The sequence below is a fragment of the Epinephelus lanceolatus genome, chromosome 18 (genome assembly GCF_041903045.1).
Source record: "Epinephelus lanceolatus isolate andai-2023 chromosome 18, ASM4190304v1, whole genome shotgun sequence".
NCBI classification, from domain to species: Eukaryota; Metazoa; Chordata; class Actinopteri; order Perciformes; family Serranidae; genus Epinephelus; species Epinephelus lanceolatus.
The window spans coordinates 248,769-270,201 of NC_135751.1; the positions used below are offsets into that span (position 1 = coordinate 248,769).

Here is a 21,433-nt window from a genome sequence, read left to right on the forward strand (position 1 = left end):
TTTCAACAGTACAAGTAACCTTGTAATATGAGGAACAGCATCACATTTCAAGGTTCTATATTACATGTACATTTGTCAGTGCGCTGTAAACAAAATGCAAATACAGAGTTCTTAAATGACCTTTTTTCAAATAAATTGTTAGCAGTGATCCCAAACTAAAAAAACAATGCAATGGGAGAATCAAGTGTAAAGAACCGAACTGTAATATTGAGCTGTTTTTATGATTAGGGTTATGCTATCTGTATTTTTTTTATTAAGACTGTCTCAGAACAATAAATAGCTCACTGAACAGATTTAACAAAAATGCCAAAAAAAATTCACAATACTGGCTGACTTTCAAGTAAACATCAGTGGTCACAAAACATGACCTCTACACACGACCGAAGTCTCTACCCATTCTGATTGCTACTGTCATTATATCTCTGAACTCTGTGTATGTTTTCATATGTTCGACAGGAATAGTTATTGTATTTGTGCAGGCACTTACAAGTGGGAAACAAATGTGGTGACCAGGCATTTTCCCATTACAGTGGTGTTCAAATCTTAGATTTATTTTAAAATCTGCCCTCTCTGATGGAAGAAGGGGCTTGTGCCTTTGTCCAGTTAACCACTGCATTACTGTTGGGACAGACAGGCTTGCGTGTTTTTGTTGATTCCAGTGCCCTTCACTTAGCAGCTCCTCTTGGGTCAGAGGCTCACACATTTTCTGGTCTTCATTCTGACCCGCATGATAAAACAAATCAGAGTATTTCATTACAATGGAGTAAAAATCCAACACTGCAAGAAGCCAACCCTATTTACTAATTTGCACGATTAATCCCAAAGTCCTATTTCAACTAACCCTACTGCATTCATTTCTATTTGATATACACTGAAATAACTGAAAGATAAAAACAAAAAGGTAGGAATAGTCCTAGAATAATGTAATCCAAAAGAATACCAGGTATACAGTATAAAATCATTTGATTACATTTGTAGTGTACTATGTTGTCACCACAGGCATATGTTTCCATTCAACATTGGAGGGGACACATAAGCTTAAACAATATTCCTGCATTCTGGGAATTTATTTTTTTTCTTAAGAAACATGTATTTTGATCTATTACTTATGTCTTTGGGCTGTGGAGGGCAAAGTCCAGAAAGGCTCTAGTGAAGTTCAAAACTTGGACCATTTTGCCATAAGCATTGCCACCCACCACTACCCACAAAATTAATGTTTCTAAAAAGGAAATCTATTGATGGTCCTTTTTGGTGGAGTGCTAATATTCATCTCTCTAATCAAAGACTGTGGAATCATATTCTGCTCTACTCATTTTAGGTACCAGCTGTTTGCATGGCAAATTTGTATAGTACTTTAAAATGTGATAAAGACAGGTTAAGTCAAACCTGTGATTTCTAGGTCTTGTAGAAAGTCCTGAAGTAAGTTGATGATGGCATTTTCTCTTGCTTGCCTTGGACTTCCCTTCTCACTCAGCTCAGGCACTAGGATACTCATTATGTAATCAGCATCCGGCTGGGGGGGGGGGGTATAAAGGGGGGAAAAAAAAGGAGGAGGGTTGACTACACATATAGGAACACATAGAAACTTTGAAAAAGACCACAGGTCCACATTACATATGACTTCGTATTCTTCAGAAACAAAAAAGCTTAAGCAAAGCAATAACAGAAATTCATAAAAAGACAATGGTATAAATCATAAAGAGATGCAGCTCTACTACTACATCCTGTAGGGTTTCTAAGTATATTATCAAGTCATAGCAGTAAAGCAAATCTGGATGATTTAATGCCCAGAATCCTTACTCTGTCATCGTCCTCTTTGGGGACAAACAGGTTTGAGCAGAGAGTTTGATGCTTCCCAATCACATCCAGAAGGTTGTAGATCTTCATCCCATTTCTAATTTGCTGAAGCATAGGAGTTAGACGCATTGTAGCATGCAGAACAATGGCTCTATTGAGAACAGGGAACAAAGTTTGTCTTGATTTGCAGAAGACCCATAAACAAAAAAGGGAAATACATGCTTTTTTCCACACAACTAAATTAAGACTAAGACAAGGCTGTACAAATTTATATTTTAAGTTCAAATGCTGCATTTCTAAAAACAATAATAATACTATTCTGTTATAGTGGCTACTGATGCTGGGTGCATCAAAATGAATTATAGTACGGACCTTATGATACTGTCCTTTCGGTCCATCTTTAGCAAACCAGTGTAACCACAACTCACGATTTCATCTGTCAACTGTGTCAGATCAGTTGCTGCCTCCACCTAAAATTACAACGAACTTATTAACACTATAGCAATGAAATACTGTACACTAAGAAAAGCCTTTAATAGTCTTGCACAGTTGTTCATAGCAGATGTACTCACCCTTTCTATGAGTAAAGCATATTCAAGATCATCCACACATCTTTGGTCAGCTGCAGAGCATCAAAATCCCCTGTTGCAAGAAACTGGTAACACCAATTTCTGAAGAAGCATGGTGCTGGGCCACCCTGAGCTAGGCTGACAGAAAACACTTCTCCTGCAGTTCTGCATGTCATCAACAAACATTGCAGACATTGTAATTGTGACTTTTTACTTTTACTTGCATAAACTGCATAATGTAGGATAACTAGGAAACAATGCAAACCTGTAGAAACCATTTTCTAGGTCACACATAGAGTAGACAGGACTCTTTCCCTTCTTGCCATTGCCCTCAAACAATCGCCTCTCAATGCCATGCATCATTTCTAAATACAATAAATGATGACAGAAAACACAGTTCAGTAAATAAAAAAATATTGTACCTATGAACCTGATTTCAGTAGTGTTTGGTGCGAGAGATTGTCATAAAGGATACATTACCAGTCAAAAATTCTTTGCTTAATGCTCCAGTGTCGATTCCAGCTTCACCAATGAAATGTTTGTTGACAGGGGAGCCCTTCTTCTGTCTCTGCCACTGAATTAGGCCTCTTTGGACGAGGTTGTCCCGGGTGATGCAGATCTTAAAATCTTTGCTTGCATCTACTTGGCTTGCAAGCCACTGGAGGACATCATCGTCACTATTAAAAAGCAGCAAAAAAAAAAAAGAGAGAGAAAAAAATCAATTACTTAACTTTGAATTTAATGACACCGTAGGAAAACAAATGACTGATGAAAAAAGATGGGGGTAAAAAATCACCTAGACATATCGGCCATAGATACGCTTCCCTCGTGTAGCACACAGCTGTCTGTACTGTAGTTCAACATGCCCTGTAGACTGACAAGGATCAACAAAAACACATTAAAACATTCAATTTGTATGTAATATTCAGTACAATATATTAATGTTTATGTTTCAGCACACCTGAAAAACAATGGTAAAAAGGCATTCTACTGATGTTATTTTGGACCTATGTGTCAACCTAGATGCCCATTGAGTGACCTTGCCATTACACTCTTGTATTATCACAGCATTTCTTGTGCATTATGAAGGCTAAAACAAAGATGCAAATTATATTTAAATTAATCCCAAATCCCTGATATAGTGCACAGTAGATATATTACAAGGAGACACAGCTTTAACAAAGACAATATGTTGGGGAAATAAAATGTATAATAACATGATAGAATGGCAAACCTTTCCCCACACAGGCTTGCATGCAGAACAATTTCATCTGATGGAAAGCAGCCACAACATATAGGGCATTCCTTTCTATCCTGTAGACAACAGATATTCAAATCAATTGCACAAGGTCTCTGTCTGCAATTGTACATATCTTTCAAGATCTCAGCTCAAAATCATTACCTGGCCACAATCTCTGGACTCTTTGTTAGGGTGCGCAAGTGGTGAGTTTGTGACAGAAAGAACCTGGACCTCATTCTGCCAGTCCTGTAAAGTAACAAACAGCTGTATCCATGAATACATAAGAGGAGAAATAATCAATGCTACGACATACAAACAAACAATAAAAATTTCCGGACACTTTTTTGCAAACAGTGTATTATCTCAATTGTCTATAAAAAAACATCTGAGGAACTCAGAGCACTTCATGATGTTAAATTAAACACCTGGCCATCTTCTCCTGCACTGTTTGTTTTGTTGTTTGTGCTTGTCGATTCTGTTGCTCATGTGACTGCACTGGATTCTGCTGTGCTGGGGTGTGATGCTGCTGAATATTTTGCGTTAGCACGTTTATGAGGCCTTGTGCAGCAGCAATAACACTGGCCTCTAACTCCTAAAGAAAAAGAAAAGAGACATCACAGGGCTGGAGAATTAACGCTAACTAGCATTAACCACAGATTAGCTAGCCAACACCTATTAACTTAGCATTTCTTTCAGTGGACCGCTGCCAAACCAGCACAACAGCCGTTCAAAGTTAACTTTAACTCGGCCAGGGTCTTTGTGAAAAACACAACGGCAAAACATCACAGGGCTTGAGACTTAACATTAGCTACCATTTACCCAGGGTCCACATTTAACTTTCTGGCTCATCTGCTAGTGGCAGGTAAACTGAGAAAAGCAGAGCTGGTAGTCACAGCTCAGTAAGTTAGCTGCTCAGACTCTCGTTGACCGCGCTGGAAACCGAGTCCGCTGGAACATTTTTATCGTCACCAGAAGCAAATTCGCGGCCCTTGTAAGAGTTATTGTGTACTACCTGTGTTGAAGCTGAGCTAGCGGCTCAAAGATGAGAGGCTGTATGGTGTGTGTGCGTGTGCTGGCGATGTCAGTAGCTAAATTACACAGCCGAAGCCCTGCTGTTTATCATGTCAATGTTAACGTTCCAGGCTATGTTACTGTTAGCCGCTGTTGTGATGTATTATTACTTGGCAGCAACAAGTATTTACCGCCAGGCCGGTGACACATGACGTTAATTTATTTTTCTGCCAAAACCGACTTTTAGCCGTGTTCGGCGCTTGGCGGGTGTTTATTTTTGATCCTGCATTAACCACAGGTTAAGTTAGCCAACACGGCTAACGTTAATGTTAGAAACTGACATGTTCCAGCGGACCTCTACAAAAACAGCATGACGGCCATTAAAAGTTAACCAAACAGGCCAGGTTGCATGTGAATAAACATGTAAATAGCAGAGAAAAAAAACAGACTTACTTGCGGTTTGGAAGTTCCCGGTGAACAGGACATTTTAGTAAAGCCACCATGCCAGAGGCTTCCGAGCGGATGGCGGGTTCGGAAAAGAGACGTACGTCTTCAGTATGCCGATATGCAAATTATATGCAAACCATGCTCTACTTGCCCCTCCCCTCAGACCCCTCCCTCTCCACGCCAAAACAGTGACAGAAAGTTGAAACTGAAAATCAGTGACACTGAAAAAAAACTGACATTGTAAAAAAATCTGTCACTGAAAAAAAAGTGGCATGAAGAAAAAATCTGAAGATTGTCATTGAAAATTACAAAAAAATCCCAATAAAATAAAATAATAAGATTTTCAGATTTTAATTATTTTAATTATTTTCTTTTTTCAGTGCCAATACTTGTTTCAATGCCAATACAACTGTTTTCAATACAAATGTTTCAATGCCAATGTTTCCTTTTTCAGTACTGGCTTTGTTTTCAATGCCAATTTTGTTTTTGGATGCCAAATTTTAAAGTCACCGTTCTAGCTCCATAATTCAATGCGTTTTCTTTATTTTCATGAGTATTTACATTGTAGATTCTCACTGAAGGCATCAAAACTATGAATGAACACATGTGGAGTTATGTACTTAACAAAAAAAGGTGAAATAACTGAAAACATGTTTTATATTCTAGTTTCTTCAAAATAGCCACCCTTTGCTCTGATTACTGCTTTGCACACTCTTGGCATTCTCTCCATGAGCTTCAAGAGGTAGTCACCTGAAATGGTTTCCACTTCACAGGTGTGCCTTATCAGGGTTAATTAGTGGAATTTCTTGCTTTATCAATGGGATTGGGACCATCAGTTGTGTTGTGCAGAAGTCAGGTTAATACACAGCCGACAGCCCTATTGGACAACTGTTAAAATTCATATTATGGCAAGAACCAATCAGCTAACTAAAGAAAAACGAGTGGCCATCATTACTTTAAGAAATGAAGGTCAGTCAGAACACTGCGCTCTGAGAACACAGAGTTACTTGTGGTCCCTAAAGTCTACAAAAGTAGATCAGGAGCCAGAGCCTTCAGCTATCAGGCTCCTCTCCTGTGGAATCATCTTCCTGTTACGGTCCGGGAGGCAGACACCGTCTCCACATTTAAGACTAGACTTAAGACTTTCCTCTTTGATAAAGCTTATAGTTAGGGCTGGCTCAGGCTTGCCCTGTACCAGCCCCTAGTTAGGCTGACTTAGGCCTAGTCTGCCGGAGGACCCCCCTATAATACACCGGGCACCTTCTCTCCTTCTCTCTCTCTCTCTCGTATCCTATTACTGCATCTTGCTAACTCGGCCATTCTGGATGTCACTAACTCGGCTTCTTCTCCAGAGCCTTTGTGCTCCACTGTCTCTCAGGTTAACTCATATCGCAGCAGTGCCTGGATAGCGTGACATGTGTGGTTGTGCTGCTGCCGTGGTCCTGCCAGATGCCTCCTGCTGCTGCTGCCATCATTAGTCATACTTCTACTGTTATTATACACATATGATTATTATCACACATGTATACTGCCAGATACTAATATATACTTTCAACCAGGGATCAAAATTAGCAGTCGCCAGACGCCAGAGGCGACTAATTTTAACCCTTTGGCCAGTAAATGAAGTCACCTAACCAGCCACTCTGGCGAGTGAAAAAAATAGGGCCAAACTACTGTTGTTGTTGTTTCTCCCGCCCCTAGCTGTGTGTAGGCTACGTGATGTCATTGGTTGCGCGCTGGTGTCGTACAACACATCTTCAAGCCCACAACATGCCGCAAAGTGGGAGCTAGAACGTGAGCGTGCAGTTGGAGATCCACGGTCCGCCATTTCGACGCCCTAGAAAGGCTGATAAGGGGGTGCTGTGGCCGTGTTGCAGCCTTGCTGCCTGCTCTCTCCGGTTTTACGCCAGGCTCGGCTCGTTTCAAAGACTCCTTGCGAAGCACTCCAGTGACCGGATCTTTGCTCTCAAACCACAAAAAAAAATGTGATGGCACAACAGTCTCCTTCAGTACATTATTCTATGCTTTCTTTTGATTTTCACATTGGCTAGTCATCCTGTTTAATTTGTCTTCTGATTAAATGGGAACTGTTGAAACAAGTTGTGTAGAGCCGATACACTGCTGGTTCTGCCGGCCTGAATAGAATATAATGTCTATAGCCTTTACTGTTGTGTACAGCCTTTATAGACTGAGCTAAGTAGTGATGCGCGGGTCAACCCGTAACCCGCAGGACCCGCGGGACCTGCAAATGGACCTGTGGGTCGTTCAGCAGTGATCGTCTGTTAAATCGGTCTGTAAATGATATATGGCTATTACTGTCATGGCATCCGAAGGTACTGATGCATTGAGCAGGTGACAGTCCGCGGCCGTTTTCAAAACACACTTGTGTCACGTACTCCAAAAGAAACTTGTTGAAACTTTAAACAATAATTTATTGTACAAAACGGGGGAAACAAACGTTGACAAAAACGGTTCCATAATTCATATTAAATTCAAAAGATAACAAAAAAACAGCTACAAGTTAGAGGGAATAGTGATAAAGTGGTAAAACTTGGCATTGATCCACAGCCTCAGACGGATGCGCTCAAGCCTGCCGTGCGCACAAGCTCAGTTGGTAGGATAAGCCTACTATATTTTCACATTTTTAACAATGCAATTTAAAAGTTTGGATTTTTATTGATAACCTACATTTACCAACAACAAAAGACTACATTTAGCACCAGAAAAATATGTAAAAAAAAAAAAATAATAATAATATTACTAAAAAAATAAATAGTAAAAGTAAATAAAAAAATGAATATCGAATACCAAATTTTCATAACGAATACCTACCCATAGAAACGAATATTTGAATATCCGAATATTTGGGTACAGCCCTAGAAATAACTGACCAAAAATTTTGAAGTTTTTCACAATATTGTGATTTATTGAGATGCGCCAATATATAACAATGAGTTGATACATTTAATGTAAAGCTTATTAAGCAAAGTATGTTTTAATAAAGTATTTTAAACAATCAAATTTGACTCATTCCTTAATTCCACACAAAATTATGCTAATATTGTATTTTGAGAATTGCTCGAGTTTATTATGGTAATAACACACCAAAATGCTATTTATGATTTTTGGCTAATGAAAAAATTTTTTTGGCCAGTAGATTTTTAAAGCTTACTAGCCACTTGGCTAGTAAGCCAAAAAGTTAAGTTTGAACCCTGCTTTCAACATATTGTACCACAGTAGCCAGAACTATAACGATAATATTATTACTTTCATTAATGTTGTTGTAAGCTACTGTCATTACCGTCTGTCCTGCATCTCTCTCTCTCTCTCTCTCTCTCCCTCTCCCTCTGTCTCTGTCTCTCTTTCTGTCTCATTGTGTCATACGGATTACTGTTAATTTATTATGCTGATCTGTTCTGTACGACATCTATTGCACATCTGTCCGTCCTGGAAGAGGGATCCCTCCTCAGTTGCTCTTCCTGAGGTTTCTACAGTTTTTTTTCCCCCGTTAAAGAGTTTTTTTTGGGGGAGTTTTTCCTTATCCGCTGTGAGGGTCCAAAGGACAGAGGGATGTTGTATGCTGTAAAGCCCTGTGGGGCAAATTGTGATTTGTGATATTGGGCTTTATAAATAAAATTGATTGATTGATTGATATAAGAGGGAGTTATGTCGGTGGTGCTGCCGAGCGCTTTTTTTTTTTTTGTCTCCATGGTACTTCTTTGCAATGGGAAGCAGAGAGCAGGGGGTCAGAGAGAGGAAAGTTTTTTCGTCTGGATGTTAGTCTATTTTATAAACTTGACCTACTCTCTCAGGGTTATTTCAGGGGTGTGGGTGGATGAGGGTTGCAACTGGGGGTGGGACCTTTCCTTTTCTAATTATGTGCTCTTCGAGATTAACTTAGTGGACAACTGCTTCTCCATTATGATTTTTAGACCTTTTATGTTAATAAAGATTCAGTATTATCTTTCTAGCATACACAGTGACAAATTTAGTTGTTTTGTCGTGGAACATCCAAGGAATCAATAACCAAGCTAAAAGAGTTTGCTGTCTTGATATCATTGGCAGAAAAGGAGCAGACATTGTAATGCTTCAGGAAACTCATATTATGGAACAAGATATTGATCGGGTTGGGAACAATATTTATAAGGTTGTTTCCTCCTCCACCACTAATAATAAGACAAAAGGAGTGATTATATTATCACGTTCTAATCTGAAAATGCATATATTGGATGCAGGAAATGATGAAGGTGGTAGAATCGCTGATATAAAAGGGGTGTATTCTGGCACAAAAATAGCGTTTGTGGCAGTTTATGCCCCAAACACGTATGATCCAGCTTTTTTCACTCATTTATCTAATCTTCTAGCTGGTTTGTCAGACTATCAGGTCGTCCTTGGAGGTGATATGAATGCTGTATTTGACTCAGTAATGTATAGATCAAAGAATATAACAACAGTTGCTCCAGCAACTTTAGCTTTGAGGAATTTGTCAATTAATAATGCCTTGGTGGATATTTGGAAAATTCATAATCCTGATTTAAAACAATTTGCATTTTTTTCAGCAAGGCATCAAACATATTCAAGAATTGATCATATCTTGATATCTGCCAAAACAGCTCACCTGGTTAAAAAAGTGTACATTTGCCACATGTCTATATCTGACCATCACGCAAATATATGTAAGTTGGTTTTTCCTGGTAAACAAAATCGTGCATCCAGATGGAGATTCAACCTTACTTTGTTACAGAATGAGCAGTTTTGTGAACAGTTTAAGTTAGAGCTTAATGAATTTATTCAGATAAATCAGAATTCAGTAGAAGATCCAAGGTACCTATGGGATTCTATTAAAGGGCCACTGTATAAAATGGGTTGAAAACCATTGAAAACAGTGACATCAGTGGTCAAATTCTAGATTGCAGGGCTCACTCGCTCACCCCTCCCGTCGGGTAAATGACAGTGGCCTCGTAGGGACAAAAGCCTTGCACAGACACGAGTTTTTCAGGAGTAGGTCTATCTAGCAATGAGGTGAATGTTTATTTAGAAATCTAAACCAAGTTACGATATTGCAATGAATCACTCACGAGCAGGAGACCAGAGTAGCGTTTGGGAAAAGGCCCGTTTATTTGAGCACTCCGGTAACACTCCAGGGGGTAAAAGACTCCGTCCCAAACTCTGACTCTTCTAGCGTAACACACACACTCCATACACACATACTCGTTTACAATACCAAGCGGGTACCCCCTCCCCTCTCTGCTCCACCAATCTCCAGCCCGCACACTGACTGACAGCGTAGCCTGTAAACAGAGCTCAGCTGTTTATTTAGCCTAGCAATATCTCTGGACTATAGTAGCTGCAATGGACAACTTTGAACGTGATTTTGAAGAGTTTCTTGTAGCGGACACAGACCCAGAACCATACCTGTTTGAGACAGAGCATACAGATGAGGGACTTGGATGCTGAGCGGGTGAGACGAGAGGCTGAATCCTCTGCTCCCATTTGGCTGCACAGAATGGGATTCGGTGCTACTGCTACCATCGCTGGGGAGATATATCAGCCGCAGGAGGAAAAGCGCTGCAGAGAGTGCATCACAAGGAGTGAAGTTGCGTCTTCTTTTCATCGCAGATGACGGTTTGGGTTCATTTTTTCCTGTTGCGTGGTAAGTGTGGTCCATTCGCAAACTTTATAACTAAAAAACTTTTCACTACTCTCTATCGATGAACTACTAACACTCTCTGCTGTTTCCTCCTTCTTCCTTCCTTCTGCTGTCTTCGTTGGTTTATTTATACACGCGAAACGCGTTCTCTGGCTGGCTGGATTGTCCGCTAGGGCTGCCTTACATACATGGCGGCGCAAGATGGCGACCTCTCTAAAGCAAGGCCCTTGCTATATATATATATAATAGCATAATTATAAGGCTACGAAAACCAAACAAATTTTATTTTATAGCGATTATACACTTATATAAACATATTAATGGGTAGAATACTCAGATTCAGATACAGATTTGACAATAAACCATGCCAAATATTACACACTGGCCCTTTAAAGGTTTCATGAGAAACGCAATAGCATTTGCTTCAGGCTCTAACAGAGCTCAGCTGAAAAAGAGAATCAGATTTAAAATCTATTCAGTCAACATTAATTATAGAACTGCAGAATAATTTTGACTCTGAAATAGAGAAAGAATTATGTAAAGTTAAAACAGAGTTAAATGCACTTTCTATGCAGAGAGCAGAATTTTTAGTCCACAGAGTGAGACAGACTGCTTATCTTGGAAGTAGACCTAGCTTTCTGCTAGCCAGCAAAATGAGAAATAATGACAATCTAGCCCATATAAAATCAATTAAGTGAGAAGATGGAGCCCTGTTACATGATCCAGAATTAGTAAATCAAGAGTTTCTGCAATTCTATAAGAAATTATATACTTCAGAGTCACAATGTACAAGTAAAAAGTTGGATACTTTCTTTGCTGATCTCAATTTACGTACATTATCTGCTGCTGATTTTAATTCTTTAGAAGCCCCTTTAACTCTCACTGAACTGTACAATGCACAAAAGGAGATGAAATGATTCAAACTGCTATTCAGGAAGGGCGTTTTCATAGAGATGTTAGTACAGCAATCATTTCCTTGCTCCACAAGAATGGTAAAGATAAAGATGTTCAAATTGGCGCCCTCTATCTATTATTAATGGGGATATTGAGCTCTATGCTAAGGTCTTAGCTCGTCGCCTTGAAACCACTTTGCCTGTATTAGTCCATCCTGATCAGACAGGATTTATTAGAAATAGAATGGCTTCTGATAACATAAGAAGACTTCTTCACATCATCCATTCAGCATCATCCGTATCTTCTCCCTGTGCACTGCTGTCAGTTGATGCTGAAAAGGCTTTTGTTCGCCTTGAATGGCAATTCTTATGGTACACTCTACAGAATATGGGCTTTGGTACTAATTATTTAAATATGTTAAAAAATGTATATAGTAATCCTACAGCAATGGTTCTAACAGGTAGTCAGTGTTCTCTTCCCTTTACTATCGCTCGAGGCACTCGTCGAGGATGTCCGGCTTCTCCACTACTGTTTGCTCTATCACTTGAGCCTTTAGCACAGAAGATTCGTAACTGTCAGGAGGTGAGGTAAATAGCGGTGGGGGGTCGAACCATAAGATAGCTCTGTATGCAGATGATTTATTACTATTTCTTGATCATGTTCCATTATCAGTCCCAGTAGTTCTTAATATTTTTAACGATTTTGGGTCAATTTCTGGCTATAAAATCAGAGATACCAACAGTGTCAAATTTCAGGTATTTAGGACGAGATATATATCCTTCTCTGGATGCTATTGTAAAGAAGAACTATAAACAGCTATCGAGATACATAAAGGACGATCTGAATAAATGGACAAATTTAATGATACCCTTATCTGCTCGTATTTCTATTGTAAAAATGAACATACTTCCAAGAGTAAATTTTTATGCTAATATGCTTCATCTACCCCCGATAGCTGTTTTTTGGGAAAGGATTCAAGGCCAGATCTCTAACTTTATATGGAAAAACCAAAAACCAAGAATTAAAAATAGAATTCTTCAATGTGACAAAAAGTCTGGTGGTTTAGGTGTACTGTTGAGCTTTATTATCTATCCTTTATGCTTCGTCCTTTGACAAGGTGGTTGAATCAAGATTTGGATGTTCCCTGGGTTGATCTGGAAAAACAGGTTATATTCCCATATACCTTTAAAGATATTATTTTCTCGCCTTTAACCGATATTTATTGTCGTATTCATTTTGGACCTTTAGTTGCCCATTCAGTTTTCGTTTGGCAAACTGTCAGTGGGAGACTAAATGGCATATTGACACACCAATTTTTAGGAATAATCTATTAAGAATAGAAGGGAAACCTATTATTTTTCCGCCATGGAATAAAAAAGGAATTCACACACTCTCAGATATAATGAACGACGATGGACTACAGTCTTTCCAAGAATTAAAACAGTCATTTGATTTACCTGGATCCTTTTATTTACAATTAAGAACAGCAATGCGCACATATGGCGTACCATTGGGGCAAGCTTTACCTATTCATCCGTTGGTGGAGGTAATTCAACATTTTTCTAGAATTGGTGGACTTGTGTCATATATATATAAAAAACTGCAACAAAATTTGAATGCTCCCATGGGCATTGTTAGAGTATGGAATACTGATCTAAAAGACTATGGACAAAATATAAACTGGAAACGAGTGTGGAACAATATTTCTCTAACGTCTAGTAATTACAATCATCAGTTAATCAATTACAAAGTTATCCATAGGTTCTATTTATCACCAAGGAAGTGTTGCCAACTTGGAATAACAGCAAGTCCTGTTTGTTCTTTGGGTACATCCCAAGTCCCTTAAAATGACTGCTAACCACCTTACCTAGCCACCTTACCTAACTGTTTAGTCCCTCCCACTTAGGAAAACATGCAAGGAGTCAGGAGTTAGGAGTGAAGAGCGAGGATTGCTGATTAAGAGACATGAGACGGCCTTACTCTGAAGTGTCACGTAAAGCGACGTCCTTTTCTGATGACGGTTGCACAGCTGGATCTGCTGCATAACGGAGCCAGCGTTTGGCGTACATCCCAAGTCACATTATATTCGCTGATCAAAGCCGTAACTCCCACCCCCCGCCGTCATGACTTTGGTCACACACTTTTGCATGTATTACCATTGTTATTGAGTCATTTGCCGAATTAAAGAACGGTCTGTAGCCCTGCCACTGTCACTGTGATGAGCATCATTATCATTATTATTATCATCATCATTATTATCACTATTATTAAATCTACTCGCCATCATTCAACAAGTCAGCTGCTGAGTGAAGACATATCAGACCTGTCAGTCTACCTCAATCAATTCACTTTTATTTATAAAGTCCAATATCACAAATCACAATTTGCCTCACAGGGCTTTACAGCATACGACATCCCTCTGTTCTTAGGACCCTCACAGCGGACAAGGAAAAACTCAGCCCCAAGAAAAACCTTTAATGGGGGAAAAAAACGGTAGAAACTTCAGGAAGAGCAACTGAGGAGGGATCCCTCTTCCAGGACGGACAGACGTGCAATAGATGTCATACAGAACAGATCAGCATAATAAATTAACAGTAATTCATATGACACAATGCGACAGACAGAGAGACAGAGACAGAGACAGAGAGAGATGCAGGACAGACGGTAATGACAGTAGCTTACAACAGCATTAATGAAAGTAATAATATTAATTAATATTAATAATTAATATTACCTACAAGCTATTAAACATTATTCCACTCACATGACATGCAGGACAAGTAATGATGGGCAAATGTGTCTGTGTGTTTGTGTGTGTGTGTGTGTGTGTGTGTGTGTGGGGAGGTCAGGAGGACTTTAGGTTCACGCTTTGGGTTGTTGGGTGAGAATTGTTTGTACTTTTCACACTTTGTACTTTTCATTAGAACTCATCTTTTCACCCTCTGTAACTAATATAATTAACGTGTTGAAACTTTTTCATGTCACAAAATAGTTTTTTTGTTTAGATTTCTGCAAAGAAACCTAAATAAACTGAATATTTATTTAATTGCTCTGTGTGTGTGTGTGTGTGTGTGTGTGTGTGTGAGACAAAGAGACTTTGATGATGTTTCCAATTTAACCTCCTTTCTACATCACCATATCGTGATATTGTGAATCATGTCTGGCATGTCTCCTTTTCCCCCTCCCAACATCCTGACTCCCACAACATTCACACTGGCGTTCACCCCTAAGGAAGAAGTGGTGTGAATGCCTGAACATCAGACATTGTTATTGTACACTTTTTTTAACCTCCCTGTTTAGTTCATCAACATGCTTGCTGTAGGTCCACGGTGGTCACAGATGGGCGAGACCTTGCGTTCACCCCTGAGGAAGGAGTGATGTGAATGCCTGAACATCAGACATCATTATTGTACACTTTTTTTAACCTCCCTGTTTAGTTCATCAACATGCTTGCTGTAGGTCCACGGCGCTCACAGATAGGTGATATCTAAGAACAGACATTGACGGATCTTAGGTGAGTGGTGGGGAGCTAAAATAGGTGAAAAGGCTGCTGGCCATCACATTTTGACAGAAGTCTCCAAAAAGGGAGGGGTGAATGGGTCAGTGGGGGAGATAAAATAGGTGAAAAGTAGGGCTTGGCGATCATACGATCTCAATTCGTGATCGCGATAAAATTTTGATCAATCTCAATTATCAGCATGGGACGTTTTGAATCGATATCATATGGCAAAAGTAAGCACAACAACAGCATATCAGAGTCTGCCAGCTACCGTATGCCATGCAGGCAGGATACGCCCACTTCTCATTGTAAGCGTGGCTACAGTTGTGACGGGAGGTAAACAGAGAGAGAAGTTGGAAAAAGGAGAAAAAAATGAGTGAAACTGAAGTCGATGATGGCAAAAATAATGCAGAACGTGAAAGCGACATCACTATATCATCCGGAACTGAAGATATTGTTGAAAAAAAAAAAGACATGACGCAACGTCAGTTGTGTGGAAGTGGTTTGGATAACGTTACCTCAAAAGTGACGAGGAGCAGATGAAGCCGGTCTGCAAAATATGCCGGCGTTTCCAACCAGGTCGGGAAACACCACAAACCTTTTCAATCACCTGAGACAGCACCATCCCAGGGACCACACAGAGAGTCCTAACTATGCGGCCTCAAGTTGCCCCAACTCCACACACAGCCTAGCAAGACCCCTTCATCTCCTGTTAGCGTCGCTAGCGGCAGCTTAGCAAAACAACAGTCTATCCAGTCGTGTTTTGCAGCCATTACCCCATATGAGAAGCATTCAAAGCGGTAAGTTTATATACAATGTTTCAATAAGTTAAAGCTTTTATTTGACACTGCTTCTCGTTCTCTGAGTTTACATATGGCTAAAGGGGAAAAAAACAACCGTAAACGGACAGCATGATTAGTGTTGCATTCAAGGTCCGAGGTCCAAGGTTTATGTTATAAAACTTTTATTGTTAAGTTTCAATGAATCTCTTGTTTCTTCAAGCTCCAATCAGGATGCTCCCCGAACTGGCAGAATCAGCAAAAACTACATATCGTGATAAAAATCGAGATCGATCAATATGAAAAAATATATTGTGATAACATTTTTTGCCATATCGCCCAGCCCTAGTGAAAAGGCTGCCGGCCATCACATTTTGACATAAGTCTCCACAAAGGGAGGGGGGGGATGGGTCAGCGGGGGAACACCCACTGACTCATCCAGCACACCCTATGATGACGTCACACATCCGGACTCCGGATGTCCGGAAAGGGGGGGGGGGGTCATTTGGAGGTGGAGGTCAAAGGTCCCTATCCATCAAATTTTTGACATAAGCAGTATCCTATCTTCTCTTCCTTCCTCTCCTTCCTGCATGCTTTGGACCATAGGATGTGTGGGTCGCTCCATCCGAGGCCTGTCCGCCCTGTCTGGACCATGCCCACGACTTGTTGATATTGCAGTCTTCCCATCACCTTCTGCACCTCCTCCTTGGCCCTCCATTTCCTTCCATCTCAACTCTAGCCTTTGCATCAGCCACTGCCCTGTTGGAGGAGTCCCTTAACTCCATCACCAGCCTTGCCTTCTCCTGCCTGTAGCCCAGGGTGATGGATTTCAGGGGTAGCTGGAGTGAGTTCCACCCGTACAGGCCAGCAGCTGAGAAGCACCGTGGTAGGCCGAGCCATTTGCGGATGAAGGAGTTGGCTTTTGCCTCCATCCGGTTTACGGCTGATGAGGTGACTTCGCACAGCTTCAGAGGCCACAACACCCTTGGTTACAGGGTGAAGTGATAACACCACACCTTGTACTTTCCAGGTAGTTGGCTTGCGTCGATCTTGGACAGACCTTCTGACAGCTGCCGAAGGATGATTTTCCCCATATCCTTGTCTGAGAGACCAGATGTATAAAGTCTTCCCAGGCTTCGGATGGGCTGATCCACGATGCGGGGGATGTCTTCCCCGCTGATGGTGAAGGCGACTTTGTCATTTCTCTCCCCCTTTCGCAACGAGAGGCTCCTTGACTTCTGCGGCTTGAACTTCATCCTGGCCCAGGTGATCAGCTCATCCAGCCTCTTGAGCAGCCTGGATGTGCATGGGGCGGTTCGTAGCAGGCAGGTGATGTCATCCATATAGCTCCTTAGGGGCGGGAGCCTCTGGCCTGCAGGCAGTCGGACCCCGCCCACCACCTGCTTTGCCCCGATCAGGATGACCTCAAATGCTGCCACGAAGAGGATGGGGGAAATGGAACATCCCATTGCGATCCCTACTTCCAGTTGTTGCCAGCCAGTGGTGACCTTCTTCAGTGCAAAGCACGTGTGCATGTCCTGGAGGTAGTTCATGATCATGGTCCTGATGTTGTCTGGGATGTAGAAGAATTCCAGAGCGTAGGCTATGAGCTGGTGTGGCACTGACCCATAGGCATTGGCTAGGTCTAGCCATATGACGTGCAGATCTTTCTTCTCCCTCTTAGCGGTCTGGATCTGTTCCCAAATCATGGAAGCATGCTCTACACAGCCAGGGAAACCTGGAATCCCGGCTTTCTGGCAGCTAGTATCAATGTAGTTGTTCTCCGTGAGGTAGGTGGTCATTCTTCTTGCCATCACGGAGAAGAAGATTTTCCCCTCCACATTCAGTAGGGCTATGCTCCTGAACTGCTCAATGGTCTTGGCGTTCTGTTGTTTGGGAATAGAGACTGCCACTGCCCTCTGCCACTCGGATGGTATGCTCTGCTTAGCCCAGGTGATTCTCATCAGGGTCCATAGCAGCTTCAGCACTCCTGGGCAGTTCTTATACAGCTTGTATGGTATTCCGTTCGGGCCTGGTGCTGAAGCAGATCTTGCACGCTGGATCACCTGCCTGACCTCACTGAGCTTGGGTGGTGATACGTCAAACAAGGCTAATGGTTCTGAGGGTCTAGGCACATACCCTGGCGAGCCTAGGGGGTTGTTCCTTGCTGGGTCACTGTACTGAGTGCGGATGTGCTCCTGCAGTTTGTCTTTGGAGATATCCAGGGTTCCACTTGTCTTCTCCTCAAGGAGCCCGCGTGCATGCCGGAATGGATTCCTGAAGAAACTTGATCTTCTCCTTCCTTTTTCTCTGTCTTCTGATGCGTTCTGCCCTCCGGAGGTTAGCAAGGCGTCTTCTGATCTTGTCCCAGAGAACTTTTAGGCCCTCCTTCTCTAGGGATGGGACGAAATATCGTTTGACGAAATATCGCAATACAAAATGTGACGATATGCATCGAGTTTCAAAAAAATGGATCGCGAAATGAAGACTAGATGGCACTGTAGTGAAAGTGAAAGTGAATGCATATGCTTACCCCATACTTGCCCCCCTTGCCAAAGCCTATCTTTGCATTCCTGCTACTTCAGTCCCAAGTGAGCGTGTCTTTTCCACCGCAGGAGACATTGTGTCTGCTCAAAGATCACTGATTACACCAGAACATGAAAAAACAGATAACTGCTCTGTGTTGTAGAGTGTAGATCCAAAAATGTATCGGGTGCTCTTGGAAAAAAGGAGGGAACTCCAAAATACTGCAAACAGGAAAAGAATCCAGGCACTCCAAACAAAAATGAGAATGAGGAAGGAAAGATTAGATTAAAAAGCCTTTAATATAATGGCCAACTCATTAAAAAGCCAACATGTTTCGACCACTGTTGGTCTTCATCAGGGCTGGAGAAACAGATGCACCAGGGTGTGGTTTCATCTATAAAGCAGCAGCAGCCAATGAGAAACTGTCACATGACACAGTTAAAGACATGACAGGTGAAGCCAATGAACCATGATAATAAATCACAGAGAATGAGAAAACAAGAAAAACACACAAAACATAACCAAAAGAAACATCAAACTTAATAAAATACCCATGAACCAGTGTTCAACATATGTTCAAGATATGATAAACATATTAAACATATTAAACATAACAGAAACATTAAAGGAAACATGTAAGGTCTATATCTTCATTAAGACCAGAATATTTTAATGCATCCAACTGATGAATCCAAAAAGCTTCCCTTTGGTTAAGTCTCTGTATTCTGTCACCACCCCTAACCGTAGGTTTAATGTGCTCAATGCCCTCAATGCGCAGTAAGGAGTCATTGGCATTGTGATATTCACTAAAATGCCTGGCGATGGGGTAGTCATGATTTTTAATTCTAATGGCATATTTATGCTCAGCTAGACGATCTCTCAGGCGTCTTTTGGTGCGGCCTATGTAGAAAAAACCTTCCTCACATGGACAGGACAGGCAGTATATAACAAAAGTAGTGTTACAGTTAATGAAATTACTTTGTTTATAAATCCTGTTTGTATTTACATCAACAAAACTTTTAGTTTGCAGGACATTATCACAGTGAGGGCACCGCATACTTTTAAAAGTACCCACCGGCTTGGTCAACCAGGTGCTTTTTTTACTTGCTTTTTTTGACAGTTGCATACCACTCTCTTCAGGAAAAGAACTTCGCGCAACACTATTCTTAGAGCAGATTCTCTTCATCCTCACCACCTCATAGAAAATATTCCATATGGTCAATTCCAACGCCTACGGCGCATTTGTGATCGAGAGGTTGATTTTGGTGAACAAGCAGAGGCCATGTCCAGTAGGTTTTTAGATAGAGCTTACAAACCTCGGGTGATCAAACAGGCATTTGACAGAGCTCAGTCACTTGAGCGGGATACTCTTCTTCATAAAAATAGACACAAACCTGTACATCAGTCTCGTTCTTTTTTTGTTACTACATATAGTACACATGCTGAACAAATTAAACGGATTATTAAAAGTAACTGGGCCATTATTGAGAGTGACAATCTGTTGAGTCAAGTGTTTCCTCAACCACCTGTCATTTCTTTTAGACATGCCCCCACTCTCAGGGATAAGCTCATGCATTCATATCTTCCAGCAGATAAATAAAGCACCTGGTTGACCAAGCCGGTGGGTACTTTTAAATGTATGCGGTGCCCTCACTGTGATAATGTCCTGCAAACTAAAAGTTTTGTTGATGTAAATACAAACAGGATTTATAAACAAAGTAATTGCATTAACTGTAACACTACTTTTGTTATATACTGCCTGTCCTGTCCATGTGAGGAAGGTTTTTTCTACATAGGCCGCACCAAAAGACGCCTGAGAGATCGTCTAGCTGAGCATAAATATGCCATTAGAATTAAAAATCATGACTACCCCATCGCCAGGCATTTTAGTGAATATCACAATGCCAATGACTCCTTACTGCGCATTGAGGGCATTGAGCACATTAAACCTATGGTTAGGGGTGGCGACAGAATACAGAGACTTAACCAAAGGGAAGCTTTTTGGATTCATCAGTTGGATGCATTAAAATATCCTGGTCTTAATGAAGATATAGACCTTACATGTTTCCTTTAATGTTTCTGTTATGTTTAATATGTTTATCATATCTTGAACATATGTTGAACACTGGTTCATGGGTATTTTATTAAGTTTGATTGATGTTTCTTTTGGTTATGTTTTGTGTGTTTTTCTTGTTTTCTCATTCTCTGTGATTTATTATCATGGTTCACTGGCTTCACCTGTCATGTCATTAACTGTGTCATGTGGCAGTTTCTCATTGGCTGCTGCTGTTTTATAGATGAAACCACACCCTGGTGCATCTGTTTCTCCAGCCCTGATGAAGACCAACAGTGGTCGAAACATGTTGGCTTTTTAATGAGTTGGCCATTATATTAAAGGCTTTTTAATCTAATCTTTCCTTCCTCATTCTCATTTTTGTTTGGAGTGCCAGGATTCTTTTCCTGTTTGCATTACACCAGAACATGTTGATATGTTAGTTTTTCTGAAGAAGAACCAGTCGTAGGCCAGGGCCATGACCTAAGAGAGGCTGAGATAAGTTAACCTAGGGATAGAGCACTAAGGGAGTGTTCTTATTTGTGTTTGAACTGTTAGGCCTTGTGTTTCCCTGTTTGTGTGCAACTGAAACAAAAATAAATAAGTTGTAATTACGCAGTAATATTTTTTCATCTTTTTTGATATCGTATCATGACTTATCGTATTGTGACCCTGGCATATCAAGGTGTATCGTATCGTGAGTTTAAGTGTATCGTCCCATCCATATCCTTCTCAGTCTCCTCTGCCTTCCTCCAACGCTTGCGGAGCTGCCTTCTGCTTGCCACCAGGTCATCGATCTCTTTCTCCCTCCTGCCCTTTGATCTTATTGCGGCTTCTCTGATGGTCACCTTGCCATACCTGTTGCTGCATTCTTCATACAGGATTTCCCCGAACAGGTTTAGCTTGGATACCACTGACCCGTGCAGAGCATTTTGCAGCAGCCCGCTCAGATGTTCGTCCAACTTTCT

The 21,433-nt window shown here is 41.0% G+C and overlaps 1 pseudogene across 1 annotated transcript; it reads right to left on the minus strand.

Moving 5' to 3' along the window:
- Nucleotides 1-564: 564 nt before the first annotated feature.
- Nucleotides 565-3,848, minus strand: LOC144458681 (G2/M phase-specific E3 ubiquitin-protein ligase-like; annotated as a pseudogene). The gene is made up of 9 exons (XR_013488061.1): nucleotides 3,769-3,848; nucleotides 3,601-3,680; nucleotides 3,163-3,240; nucleotides 2,847-3,043; nucleotides 2,632-2,731; nucleotides 2,370-2,531; nucleotides 2,170-2,267; nucleotides 1,801-1,948; nucleotides 565-1,513 (listed from the first exon to the last, which is right to left on the minus strand). The product of XR_013488061.1 is annotated as a G2/M phase-specific E3 ubiquitin-protein ligase-like (transcript).
- Between the last annotated feature and the right edge of the window lie 17,585 nt (nucleotides 3,849-21,433).